The 13,777-nt window shown below is 32.2% G+C and overlaps 1 pseudogene; it reads left to right on the plus strand.

The window, feature by feature from the left end:
* The first annotated feature begins 399 nt into the window (after positions 1-399).
* LOC128176897 (solute carrier family 22 member 6-A-like) lies at positions 400-10,028 on the plus strand (annotated as a pseudogene).
* The last annotated feature ends 3,749 nt before the right edge of the window (positions 10,029-13,777 follow it).

Consider the following 13,777-nt stretch of genomic DNA (forward strand, 5'->3'; position numbering starts at 1 on the left):
TTTGAGTTGCCTATAAGCGATCATAGGTAAATAATATATTCTATAAAACAGAAGATTGTTTTGTGTGTAGATCTTCAAATGTTTATATTCGTTTAAATTATGTCCTGTTTCTCATGGGCAACATTCCATCTAATCCAGTCAGCATTTTTCCATGCTTCAATGATTTTTTTACCACATGATTTTAGAGGTTAGCACATAAGAAAAAAACTAAGACAAATTTTTCTCGAGTCCGTGGTTGGATTTTTCTAAGAAAACTAGAATGTAAAAGGTAATAAAACATACCAATGATAATACCTCAGAGAAGTCAAACAGTGCACAGAGAATGAAGACCTCACACAGTGGCAATTTCTGAAGGCATCAAACATTATATTTCTCAATCTTTGGTGATTTTGCTTGAAAATGGGTTCGACCGAAAACGTAAATAATCAAGCCGCAAAAAAACTGGATGACAATTATATGTGAGTTTTTCAGGATGGTTATTATTCGAAATTATAATTACATATGTAAGTGCAGGATATATTTTAGCAATTTGATGAATTTAAAGAAGAAATATGTTAATGGTGCCATTGGTTGCCGCACATGTAAAAATAGTGTTATTCAATTATTTTTTTTCTTATTCAAAAGTTTTTGTATACCTGTTTTAAGATGCATGTTGTTAATCGGTAGTGTAAGCCAATGCAGTAAAAGTAAACTAGTGATATATCTAAAAACATTTTGAATAGTTTTCATTTTGCTACACTGTTCTCATTGTGTCTTTTTAGTGTGTTAATGTACGTCTATATATAATCAATGTTCTTTCCTAATGAAACCTGTATACGGATACCGAGCTCATAGTGTCCTGTCCTGTCTTTATATCAAATCTTAAAGCTACTTTGTCCGATTTTATATCAAATTTTGTTTACGCTTTTAAACGATGGTTATGTGTATAGTGATAGCCATTGCAGTAATTTCCCCGGTAAATCAAGCCACATTTCCATGAATAAAAATTATGTACAAAATTTGTTAACAAAACAAGCGACAAAAAAGGGAATCGCGTTTTTTCGCCTCATGTTTTAATTCGGGCCCGACTTTGAAATCGCTTTAAATAAAGGTAATAATGTTCAGGTAAATTTTTAAAAAAATGTGTACAATTTGTTCGCTAATTTTTCTGAAGTTTGCTTTGTTTACAATCTATGCATAACATACTGGTTGAATAAACTCAATCATCCGCGGGACAAAAAAAAAACGGTTTTCTTTTCTAAACATTCCCATGATGCATTTTGGTTTGTTTTTTCGTTTGCCAAAAAGAAATTATTTTATTTACTTTAGATATTTCTAACTGTGAAGGGAGACCGATTCTGCTGGGGTAAATAGGAGAAACTCCATAACTTTCTAAGTAATTTGGTTTGTATGAAAAATTATTTGATACTATAAAAACCAAACAAATCGGAACAAGCTTAAGCAGCTTAAATAATTTGATAATCATTCTTATTATAGAAGATACTACTTTGTTATCGTTTTTAGCTCCTTTGAGCTGAAAGCTAAAGTGAGCTTTTCTTATCACTGTTTGTCCGACGTCCGTTCGTCTGTCCGTAAACTTTTTACATTATCGACTTCTTCTCCAGAATCACTGCGCCGATTTCAACTAGACTTAGCACAAAACATCGGTAGAGGGGAGTCAAGTTTGTTTAAAAAGGGCCACGTCTCCTTTCAAGGGGAGATAGATAATCAAAAATCATTGAAAATTAATTGGTATTTTTCAAAAATTATCTTCTCAGAAACCATTTGGCCAGAAAAACTGAAAAGTGTGTGGAGGCATCCTCAGGTAGTGTAGATTCAAGTCTATTCAAATCATGGTCCCGGGGTAGGGTGGGGCCACAATGTGGGGTCGAGTTTTTATATATATATTTGGAATATATAGAGTAAATCTTTAAAAACCTTCTTCTCTGAAACTGATCAGCCAAAAAAAATTACCTGTGCGGAAGCATTCTCAGGTAGTGTAGATTTAAGTTTGCTCAATTCCCGATCCCCAGGGGTAGTGTGGGCCTAAAATGGGGGCCATATTTTTGAATATTAGGAATATATCTTAACCATTTTCTCTACTAAAACTGATCAGCCAGAAAATGTGTAACTTGTGTGGAATCATCTTCAGGTAGTGTAGATTCAAGTTTCTTCAAATCCTGATCCCCAGTGGTAGGGTAGGGCCACAATGGGGGGGGGGGGGGTCGAACTTTTTATGGGAATATATAGAGAAAAATCTTTAAAGATCTTCTCAGAAACCGATCGGTAAGAAAAGCCTCAACTTGTGTGGAAGCATCCTAAGGTAGGGAAGATTCAAGTTTGTTTAAATCATGATCCCTAAAAGTAGGGTTGGGCCCTATTGGGGGGGGGGGGTGTAAAGTTTTTATATAGGAATATATAGGGAATTTCTTTTTAAAAATCACATCAAACACAATTTGTCTTTAAAAAATTGAAATTTTAGTGAGTTCAAATAGTGTAGATTAAATTTGTCAAAATCATAATCTTCAGGAGAAGGCCTGGGGTCCAATTTTAAAAAGGAAAAACAATTTTAATTATTTACTCTACTAAAAACTCTAATGTCATTATACGGTATATGATTTTACTTTTTGCACACATTTTGACATATTGTTTATTCTTTAAAATTGTTCAGACTTTAACCTCTTGACAATTCTTGACAATTCTTCAGCCTAATAAGGGGTTTAAAGTTTGTTGTGGGTTTAAAATCCATACACTTGTATAAGAATGATCATCTTCTTGAGCACTGCAATGCTCAATATGTGAAATGACTATAAAATCATTCTATTACAAAGGCTCAATGATAAACATAAGAAAATTTTTATACATTATCTATTATACGACATTGTTGAGATATTTTGTATATGACTCCGTACAGCTAATTTTATTAAGTCTATTGTTTCTCTGGTGAGCGATGTGGCTCATGGGCCTCTTATTCATAATTGAATAATGAAATCAAACAATCAAATGCATTTTTTACAACATTATGAGAGAGTATATGAGTGGATGAACGAGTGGGATGTTTAATATGATAAACTATAATAATAACTAGATACGATCTCGTTGCAAGCAACGAGGAGGTATTCTGTGAGATTTTTTTATAGGTTATATGACCTTGACTTTGGCATATGACCCTTTATCTCCTTATCGGGGCAACAAAAAAACATTTGATGGTTTAATATTGTTAGGAACATCATTCTCAGCAGTCCTGCTATCTCCTCCTTAACAAAGAAAGATATTGAATTTAATTTTTCAGGGATTGTAGATGTGTTTAAAGGCATTTATGGTTGTCTGGCTTCAAAGGCGTCGAAGCTCGCCTGGAACCGAAATTCGAGTTTGAAAAAACGACGTGATTTTGAATGCTTTTCGTTCTTTGTCTCCTTTTCTGAAAATATTTTAACATGATATATATAGCAAATAAAATTTATATTTACAAGAGCTTTCGTTTGATATCAAGGAAAAGGGGCCTGTCCCTCAATTTAGGGGCCAAAAGGGCTCTAAAGTCTTTTTTCCATAGTACTTTACTTCACTTTATTTTGCAAAAGGTTTAAGAAGCAAAAATGTTCATATTTCACTTATAAAACCATACATTTTAAAATTTTTATTATGCGTAACGTAATTAGGGGTTTTAAGGGGCCAGAAGTCCAAAACTTCGATCAATTATATCTCAAAAAGGACAAATATTTTGAAAAGCAATATATATAAAAGATGCTTATAATGATGTTTAAAACAATATTCAATCATAAAAGTTTCGTTATCTGGCCCCAATAATTAGATAAGGGGTCGGCCCCTAAAACGTCCTATCCCAGATAGCTTAAAAACGGCAACAAATTTCTAAACACTTCTTGAACAAAATATGTTTAATATCAAAAGAACTTTCATATCAAGAAAAAGGGACTGGTCCTTCAATTTAGGGACCAAAAGGGCTCTAAAGTCTTTTTTCCATAGCACTTTACTGAGAATTATTTTGTAATATGTTTAAAAAGCAAAAATGTTCAACTTTCACTTATAAAACTATACATTATAATTTTTTTTATCATGCGTTACGTAATTAGGAGTTTTCAGGGGCCAGAATTTGAGGGACCAGCCCCTTTTTCTTGATATCAAACGAAAGCTCTTGTAAATATAAATTTTATTTGCTTGTATATAATGTTAAAATATTTTCAGTAAATTAGATAAAGAACGAAAACCAATCAAAATCACGTCGTTTTTTCAAATTCGATTTTCGGGTCCAGGCGAGCTTCGACGCCTTTCGTCGCCTTTGAAGCCAGACAACCATAAATGCCTTTAAACACATCTATAATCTTTCGTCTACAATCCCTGAAAATTTAAATTCAATATCTTTTTTCGTTTAGGAGATAGCAGGACAAACCGACCCTCTAAAAATCGCTAAACGTCAATATCCCCCGAACGGAAATGACGTCATCAAAATAAAAAAATTGTACATAAGGTTTTTATCAATATCTACAAGATCTGAAATTTTCACGAAAATCGGTTAAGTCGTTTTTAAGAAATCGCTTGTACAAAAAAGCGTAAGAAAAAAATAATAAAAGGGAAAAAGAAACAAAGCAATAACAATAAGGTCTTCCGTTTCCAACGGAAGACCTTAATAACGTTTCCTTTATGTGTCATATCCCTTATTAAGAGCCTATATAATGGCTTTAAAGTGATAATACTCAAAAAGTTCATACAAAAAGACATCAGTCTGAATATATAAATATAAGCATTAAATGCTTAATTTTATTCGTGACGCATACTACTTTGATACATGACATTTTTAATTTACAATTTACTATTGTATTGGGATCTGCTATCATAAAAGTTTTTTTTACAGCTTCGGCCGTCGGGGCATCTATCAAGTAGTCCATGCTGCCATTGTCTTCTACAACATATTGGCAACAGCATTTCAGTTACTTATCGGAGTTTTCATTGGTGTTTACAAGATTTTTACTTTTATAATTATCGTAAGCATTGATTAATCAATTTTAATTAGTTTTAACGTACAAATAATTGTTTTTTTGAATCTCCTCAGGGTATAGACCTTCCTTCCAGTGTTCAGCAGTTAGTGCTTTTGAAAATGAAACCTTTACAAGAAACAACTCCTATTATGTTACTTATGACAAATGTCATATGAAAGTGTTGTTTAATGACTCAAGTGAAAACAAAATTACACTAGTCAAAGACAGCACCTGTACTGAAGGATATCAGTACAGCCTTGACAAATACAGTACCTATGTCACAGAGGTAATTTTCAATTCAGTCAGGTTTAATCAAGGATGCACTGTGCCCCTTTCCTTTTATTTAAGAACTAATAAACATACTGCACACACGAGTTTATCAGTTATACATAAAACTAGAGCAAAGCTCGTTGCAAAGCAACGAGTGGGTCTTCCGTTAACGTCGAAAGTAAAGCTAGAAGTTCCTGAAAGAAGCAGAGTTCTGAAACCAATAAACATAAGTAATTAAGACAAACAAACAAAAAATCGAAGAATATTTTTGGTACGAGTTAACAAAATCCGAATGATTCTAAGTACAATTAACAATCCTTATCAATTTGTAGAACGACTTAGCAAATACACATCCGAATGTGTAAAAGGACGATTTAACAAATAATGAATAATTTAAGGTACGACTTAATTTAACTCTGAACAAAAAAATATTTTCTTAACCAAGAATGTGGAATCAAAATTTCTGGAAAAATTAATTTTTAAACCCCTATATCTATGAAATGCATCGTCCGATTTTAAAACGGATTTCAGTTTTAAATCATGATTAATAAGCTCTTATTTTTTGCTTATGATTAATAACAAATTATCCTAAAAATTAAGTTATTATGAAAAAACTTTGTAGACCTTTCGGCCCCTAATTTGAGCGGTCAGCTCCTTTTTCTTGATATCAAATGAAAAGTCTCAAAAAAATCAACATATTTTGTTCAATAAGTATTCAAGAATTGTTAACAGTTCTAAAGATATCGGAACAACTGTGTTTTAGGGGCCAACCCTTAAACTCCTTACCAGGACCACCAACAAAAAAAAATTTAGGTCCCTATTGTTAAAAACATTATTTTGAGAACTTTTCTTCTACAATGCTTTTCAAAATATTTCTCATTTTCTAGATATTTATGATCAGAGTTTTGGACCTCTGGCCCCTTGAAACCCCTAATTACGTAACATATGACTTAGGTATGGTACCGTGTAGATAAACAACTGTAAAATGAACAATTTTGCTTCTATGATAGATAACAAATTATTTTTCAGTAAAGAGTTATTATAAAAAGACTTTAGAACCCTCTTGGCCCCTAGTTTGAGGGACCAGCCCTTATTTCTTGATATCAAATAAAAGGTCTTGTAAATATAAACACATTTTGTTCAACAAGTGTTCAGAAATTGTTGACCGTTCTAAAGTTATCTGAACAAATGTGTTTTAGGGGCCGACCATTTAACTCCTAACTGGGGTCACCAACAAAAATTATTTAGGTAGCATATTGTTAAGAACATTATTGTAAGCATTTTTTGTTCTACAAAGCTTATTAAAATATTTCTCCTTTTCTAGATATTAATGATCAAAGTTTCTGACTTTTCCCCCCGTGGAATCCCTAATTACGTAACATATGACTTTACTAGGGTGCTGTATAGATAAACAGCTGTGAAATAAACATGTTTGATTCTATAATTGATAACAAATTATTGGTCAGTAAAAAGTTGTTTAAAAAAGACTTTAGAGCCATCTTGGTCTCTAATTTGAGGAGTCAGCCCCTTTTTATTGATATCAAATAAAATCCCGTAAAAATTGAAACAACTTTTGCATTACATGTTTTAACAAAATATGTATACATCAAAAGATATTAAAGAAAATGTGCGAATATTTCGTTGAAAAATTTGGTGCAAATTTTCAGGTTCGGGCGAGCTTCAAGGCCTTGCGCAATTTTCATAACTAGAACCATGGTGGGACATCTACAGACATTCATCTACAATCCTTAAAAGTTAAGGAGGAGATGCGTGGACAAAATCACCCTTAAAAATTTACAAATCGTCTATATCTGAAACCGGAAATCACTTCATCATTTAAAAATTTAATAATCTGTAGCGAATATGATGCTCTATAAGTCCCAACAATTTGGTAAAAATCTGTTGAATAGTTTTTGAGAAATAACGCTCCAAAAAGTCAGAGAAAGAAAAAAAACATAATAATAAAGAAAAAGAAACCGTAGAATAACAAGAGGGTCTTCCGTTTAAAACGGAAGACCCTAATAAACAATACGTTACTATTTTCAGATGGATCTTGTCTGCGACCAAGCGTATCTTGGTGAACTGGTGCAGACCCTTATCATGGCATTACATTTGGTTGGAGCAGCCTTTTCATCGCCTCTCTGTGATAGATTGGACAGAAAAACTGTTCAATTGACGTCTCATTTATTAACGCTTGCTTCTGGATTTGGTGTGTCCTTTTCACCCAATTACATGGTTCTGGCAATCCTGAAATTTATATTTGGTGTTTTGCAATAGGTATTGCATACTGCATTCAAGTTAATGCCGTGTAAATAGTTTTGGTTGCAGGCATTGCACCGTTTCTTTTTTATGTGAACAAGTCTCTAATGATTTCATGTGTATCAACATTTTACATGTTACAACGCTTTTGGTTGTTTAAGGGTATGGTTTTGTCCAATGCAGTACTGGGATTGGAGTTATTTCCTGAAAATAAACGTTTCTACACAGGAGTAGTTGGACATTTCTTTTGGGCAACGGGATTTGTTCTCATGGCTCCTATAGCATATCTGATGAGACATTACTCCTGGAGATATTTTCAAATAGTTCCGACTTGTTTCTCACTGTTTAGTCTAATCCAGTATTGGTAAGCTTTCTTCCTCTCATTTTCTATACAGCCTTTAAATGAAAGTCAATACTTAACCATGATAGTAAATGTTACATAATTACAGTTGGTATTTATGCAGAGCTTTTTAAACGTGCTAAAATGTATGTGTTTTTATATATTGCTAAGAAATGTGTCTTTTTCAATCCTTATTAAGTCATTTTAATGCAAAACATTAGAGAGTGAAATTACTCCCTTTTTTCTTTAACGTAAGATTTAGATAATAATCACAATGTCAGCTGTAATCAAATCAAGGGTCCAAGACGAATCATTAAGATGGCTGACAGCAAACGGTAAAATGGAAGCCGCTGATAAGGTCATACAAAAAGTAGCACGATGGAATAGGATTAGCTACGAGGATCTTAAGAAAATAGTTGATAAAAGGACGGCTTTCGTCGAACAGAAGACCAATGATGTAGATGCAAAGAAATCGACGGCAAAGGATACAATACCAAGCGAGCTTATTGTGGAAAAATATTCCATTGTTACAATTCTTAAAAATAGAAACATTTTTGTTGATATCAATGGTCATGTGGTTTACATGGTGAGTAAACACTGATTAGATTTACATATGTAATGAATATTACTGATATGTCCCAATTTTCAGCAATGGACAATAATGGGATATGATTTTTACAATAATCATTTTATATGTACTAAGTCATATTTATAGATATGAATGACCCTGTAAGTCATTGTATAGCTCCTTTAATTCCGTTGATTAGACACGTTTATAATACGGTACCAATATGCATTTAGGGTAAACAAATGCCGTAACATATTTTGGACTTACCTTCACATCAACGTCTTTGGCGGGAGAGCGATTTCTTGATTTTTTCCTATCTGCAGTTGTTGAATATATAACAGTGATAGTAGAGCAATTAACATTTTCCGTTTGCCTGAGATAGATAGATGGATGGATAGATGGATGGATGGATGAATGGATGGATGGATGGATGGATGTGCTTATCAAATCTATTTAGATAACGTGGTAAACGGATCTGTATTGCAATCTGTTTCTATAAAATGCTGAACTGTGTAATGTATTCCTGTATTAAGTTTTGGCAAAATGTGGTAACGTTTCATTTTTGTTCCCAGATATCGGTCTTATAAAAAATTTGAAAAAAAATGACATTTGGCGTGTCGGCAAAAAATAAGCTTGTTGTATATATCCTATGATATAAATTATAACCTTTGATGAGGTCAGTTCATTTCTTTTTAGTGAGAGTATACCGACCGATAATTTATAAAAAGATTATGTGAACAATCATGTGCTTCGGAAAAACACGATATTTTTAAAATTTGATATTAAAAAAAACATTGAATATTATTTTTAATATTCTCCGCCAAATTCTTTTTATCCAGATACCTGTTTTTAACAAATAAGAATTCTGTATGATATTAAAAGTTTTGCTTTCTCCTTAAAATATTATTGATACTTTGAAAAGCGATTTACTAATATCGTGACAGATAGGTAATGTATGGGGCAGGTAAATTTCACACAATATTTTCTTAACATATAGTAGCAGGAGAATGTTGACACTTTTCAGACGGTGATAGCAGTATACAGTTTGCCTCAGTTGTAAGTACATACGTTGGAAAATGGGATCGTTCAGCATTCTTTTCATTTACACACCAGAGTTATATCCAACAAACCTGAGGTACACATACATTTATTGTCAATTAACAAATATAATATCTAATGAAAATGTCTATTTTCTCAATTTTTTCTTTTTACAGATTAAAGAAATATTTAATTTTCAAAAGTTACTAATAACTGAAATATATTTTTCACAAAAAAATGCAGGCATCGGTTATTCTCAAGCATTTTCACGGTTAGGAGTAATCATTTCTCCTTTTGCGGGAACACTGGTATGTAGTTTGTTTTACGCTGATAATCGTAAAAAGTGGTATTTATTGAGAAATACTAACAGAACAAATAATATTTGAAATACACTTGATTCTTTTAGACCGAAGAAATTCCTTGGGCTCCAGGAACTATATTTTCCGCAATGTGTTTCATAGTGACATTCATCCTCTTGTTTGTGCCGGAAACACGTGGTGTAGAACTTCCTCAGAATTTAATGGAGGTAAAAGTGTGGTACAGTAAGAATAGTGGCTTACAAAAACGAAAAAAAAATTGAAATGATAAAACTCTAGATATTGTCTAGTTCCGTTGGTTTTGAAAAATAAAAGTATTATACATATATTAGTTAAATATTGTTTAAAACCAAGATTGTTTGTAAATTGATACTTAAAGCAAATAACGTTGCCTTAAACTTGTTTTATTTATTTGAGTAATTTTATTTTTATGCACATAAGAGTACGCTACTATGGGTTTTGAATGCATATTCTAGAATTTCCAAGCATAAATTAGAAAATATCAGTCTACCATTGTTCAAACGAATATACATGTATAAGTCATACGCAAAGTGGCAAGATGGAATAAAATTAACTACGATGACCTCAAAATAATTGTTGACAAAAAGATGGCTAGTACAGAACAGAACAAATGGAGACGACAACTGAGATTATTCCACAGGAAAAGCTTGCTGTTATAAAATATTCAATCGTTATTATTCTTAAACACCGACGCATTTTGATAACATCTCTGATCTGATAATGTGGTTAACATGGTAAGTTGACTCTCATCTAAACTTCTCTTATGTGTAAAATTCTTTTTCCTTTTTCCCTTGGGTCGCATGCTGAATGACTTTTTCATACTTATTTTTAGACCATAATTAATCACCTAATTGTCTACGGACTTTTCGAGGGTTTTTTTCGATTACGACAATGAGCACATGGCGGGAGCTCACGGCAGGTGTAACCGGTCAGCAGAGGATGCTAACTCCTCCTAGACAGCTGAATTTGCCTCTGAGGTTTTCCAGAGAACCGTGAATGCTCTGCTTTCGACTATTGATTGAGTACCGAATTGTCCACGGATTTTTTCCCGTTTTTCCCGATCATGATATTTTCCGCAAATTACATTTTTCCAGATAGTGATATTTTTGCTGATATGACATTGGGCACACGGCGGGTTTGACCGGTTTGCAGAGGATGCTTACTCCTCCTAGGCACCTGATCCTACCACTTTCTTTTTGGAGGTCCGTGTTGCTCTGCTTTGTATTTCGTTGTTGAATTTGTATTTGTAGTTCCGAGTGACCTTTGAATGCCAGAAGATGTCGAATTAATACTCATTGAAACTCTTCGTAAAAAAATTAATTTTGTTCGAGTGGACTTATCCGGGTAAAAATCGATAAGATGTCAATAAAGAAAATCGTGGATTTGTTGTACCTATTTGGTGGGTATGTGTGTTTTCATTTAAAATCATAAAAAATTACGGGATAATAACTCAATACATTACTATTTTAATGGTATTTCCCTAGCTTAAATGGGAATTTCAAAAGAAAATCGAAAAATTTGCAGGTAATAAGCAATTGAAGTTAAAAAAACAAGAAAATCGTGGATTTGTTGTACCTATTTGGTGGGTATGTGTGTTTTCATTTAAAATCATAAAAAATTACGGGATAATAACTCAATACATTACTATTTTAATGGTATTTCCCTAGCTTAAATGGGAATTTCAAAAGAAAATCGAAAAATTTGCAGGTAATAAGCAATTGAAGTTAAAAAAAACATGTGATATATTCGGTAAAGACTGCAAATGTTATAATGATTGTTAGCATGTAAGCAATGTCACAATATTGACAAATTCGTATTACTAAATTTTTCCTTGAAGTTTAATAATCACAGATTTGTAAATATACAACCAAAAGGATAAAAAAAAAAAATAGAAACATCTGCGGTAAAAGGAATCAGAACTGAAATAAATTTGTGTTCTTTTTAAACGACATTACATGAAACCCATCAGTAAATCAACTCTAACATGCGTTCTTAAATCTTACTTGAGTTGTGAAACCATTTATTTTAAGAAACAGAATAAATTTTTGCCTTCTATTTTATCCTGATGCTTTTATCAAATAAACCTTTCACTGTAATACCACAGAATACAGGGAGAGATATAATGCGAGTTTGGGTTTAGTAAAAACAAGTAAGTTAAGAAGAAAATAACAATAGTGTCGATATCCCTATGCTTAATCTTTCAAGTGCATATGCAACATGCATATTCATTCTTAGATAAGGTGGTCTGTGAAGACAATGTATACATTATACATTATATACGGGATACATATTTCCATGATTATTATGCATGTTCTATGTAACATTCTTCTTGCATAGTTTATTTTCCATTCATGCAGAAATATGCCACAATTATTTACTTTTATTTCAATACGAAAACACTAGGCAAAAGTGATAACAAATCATAAAGAAAACATTTTCCCATTGAATCCGAAAGATAATGAGCGTTTATGCGCGATTGACACTTGCAAAGCTACAAAAGATGACATGTAGTCATCGCTTTATATATATATATATATATATATATATATATATATATATATATATATATATATATATATATATATATATATATATATATCTCGTAAAGTCCTCTGTGGCTATAATGTGTTTAATCGTTTTCGATAGAATTTTTGCGTCAATGTATTACTCACAAAGCATCAAGGGATAATTATGAAGTGGTTTTGAAAACGTTATAAAAACCTTATAAAACTGTCTTAATCTTACACCCTGATTTTAACTGAACAATCATTGCGATATAACCGTGCTGTTGGGTTTCCTTTGCATTATGTATATGCAGAGATAGATAGATAGATAGATAGATAGATAGATAGATAGATAGATAGATAGATAGATAGATAGATAGATAGATAGATAGATAGATAGATATAACCGTGCTGTTTGGTTTCCTTTGCATTATGTATATGCAGAGATAGATAGATAGATAGATAGATAGATAGATAGATAGATAGATAGATAGATAGATAGATAGATAGATAGATAGATAGATAGATAGATAGATAGATAGATCGATCGATCGATCGATCGATCGATCGATCGATCGATCGATAGATAGATGATAGATAGATAGCTAGATAGATAGATGTGTTAGAATTTATATATTTTTTTTGGATTTTCAAAATCATGAACAAAACCAAAGTACTAATATGGTTATAAAAACACAAGATAAATTATATTCATTAACACTTCGACCATTTTCAAATTTTTGCAAATCATTGCATTTCCATTTGTGTTGTGGACAGGTTTTATTTTCTTCTAGACAATCTTGAATATACCCATTTTGCAAACTTTTTTGAATCGATTGTTGATTCTTGATTTCAGGTATTCAAATACCTGCTTCTGGCAATTCAAATTTTAAGATTTCTCCGACCATCTCTGCTTATTCTATCGAAGCATTTGGACCCTTTGTGGATTTTCGACATGTGGATGACTGTTTGCATTGATTTGTATTTTTCTTCTTTTACCAGCATATGTTTATGAACACCTTCTGAATCCAGGCATTCATCTTCATCCAACTTAAGTCAGTGTAGTAGATGTTATAACAATGGCTGACAACACAAGAAATTCAACTAAATATCATACCAATGGTGATATAAACTGCAATTTTAGGAAATTTTTCATAGGAATTTCCTGATTTGTATTATAATATTGAGTGGATAATTTGAACATTTTGGAAATATTCTCTGATAATGATTCCCCAGTATTTTTTTCGCACAACATTGTCTTAGAGGTAACATTTACGGTAGAACCACCTTATATATGTTTGGATCTGACTAATAGTCAGATCCAAACATATATGAGGAAAGAATACAGGTTTTGGCATGCAGCTTTACTGAGTTAATTTGAGCGGCAAATAAAAAATAAAATATTATGTGTTCTTAATGCACATCTTTTATCAGACAAGAATCTAAATGGTGTAGTAGAAGACATAGAAGGCTGCTGGATGAGAAAG

This window comes from Crassostrea angulata, chromosome 3, assembly GCF_025612915.1.
Source record: "Crassostrea angulata isolate pt1a10 chromosome 3, ASM2561291v2, whole genome shotgun sequence".
NCBI lineage: Eukaryota > Metazoa > Mollusca > Bivalvia > Ostreida > Ostreidae > Magallana > Magallana angulata.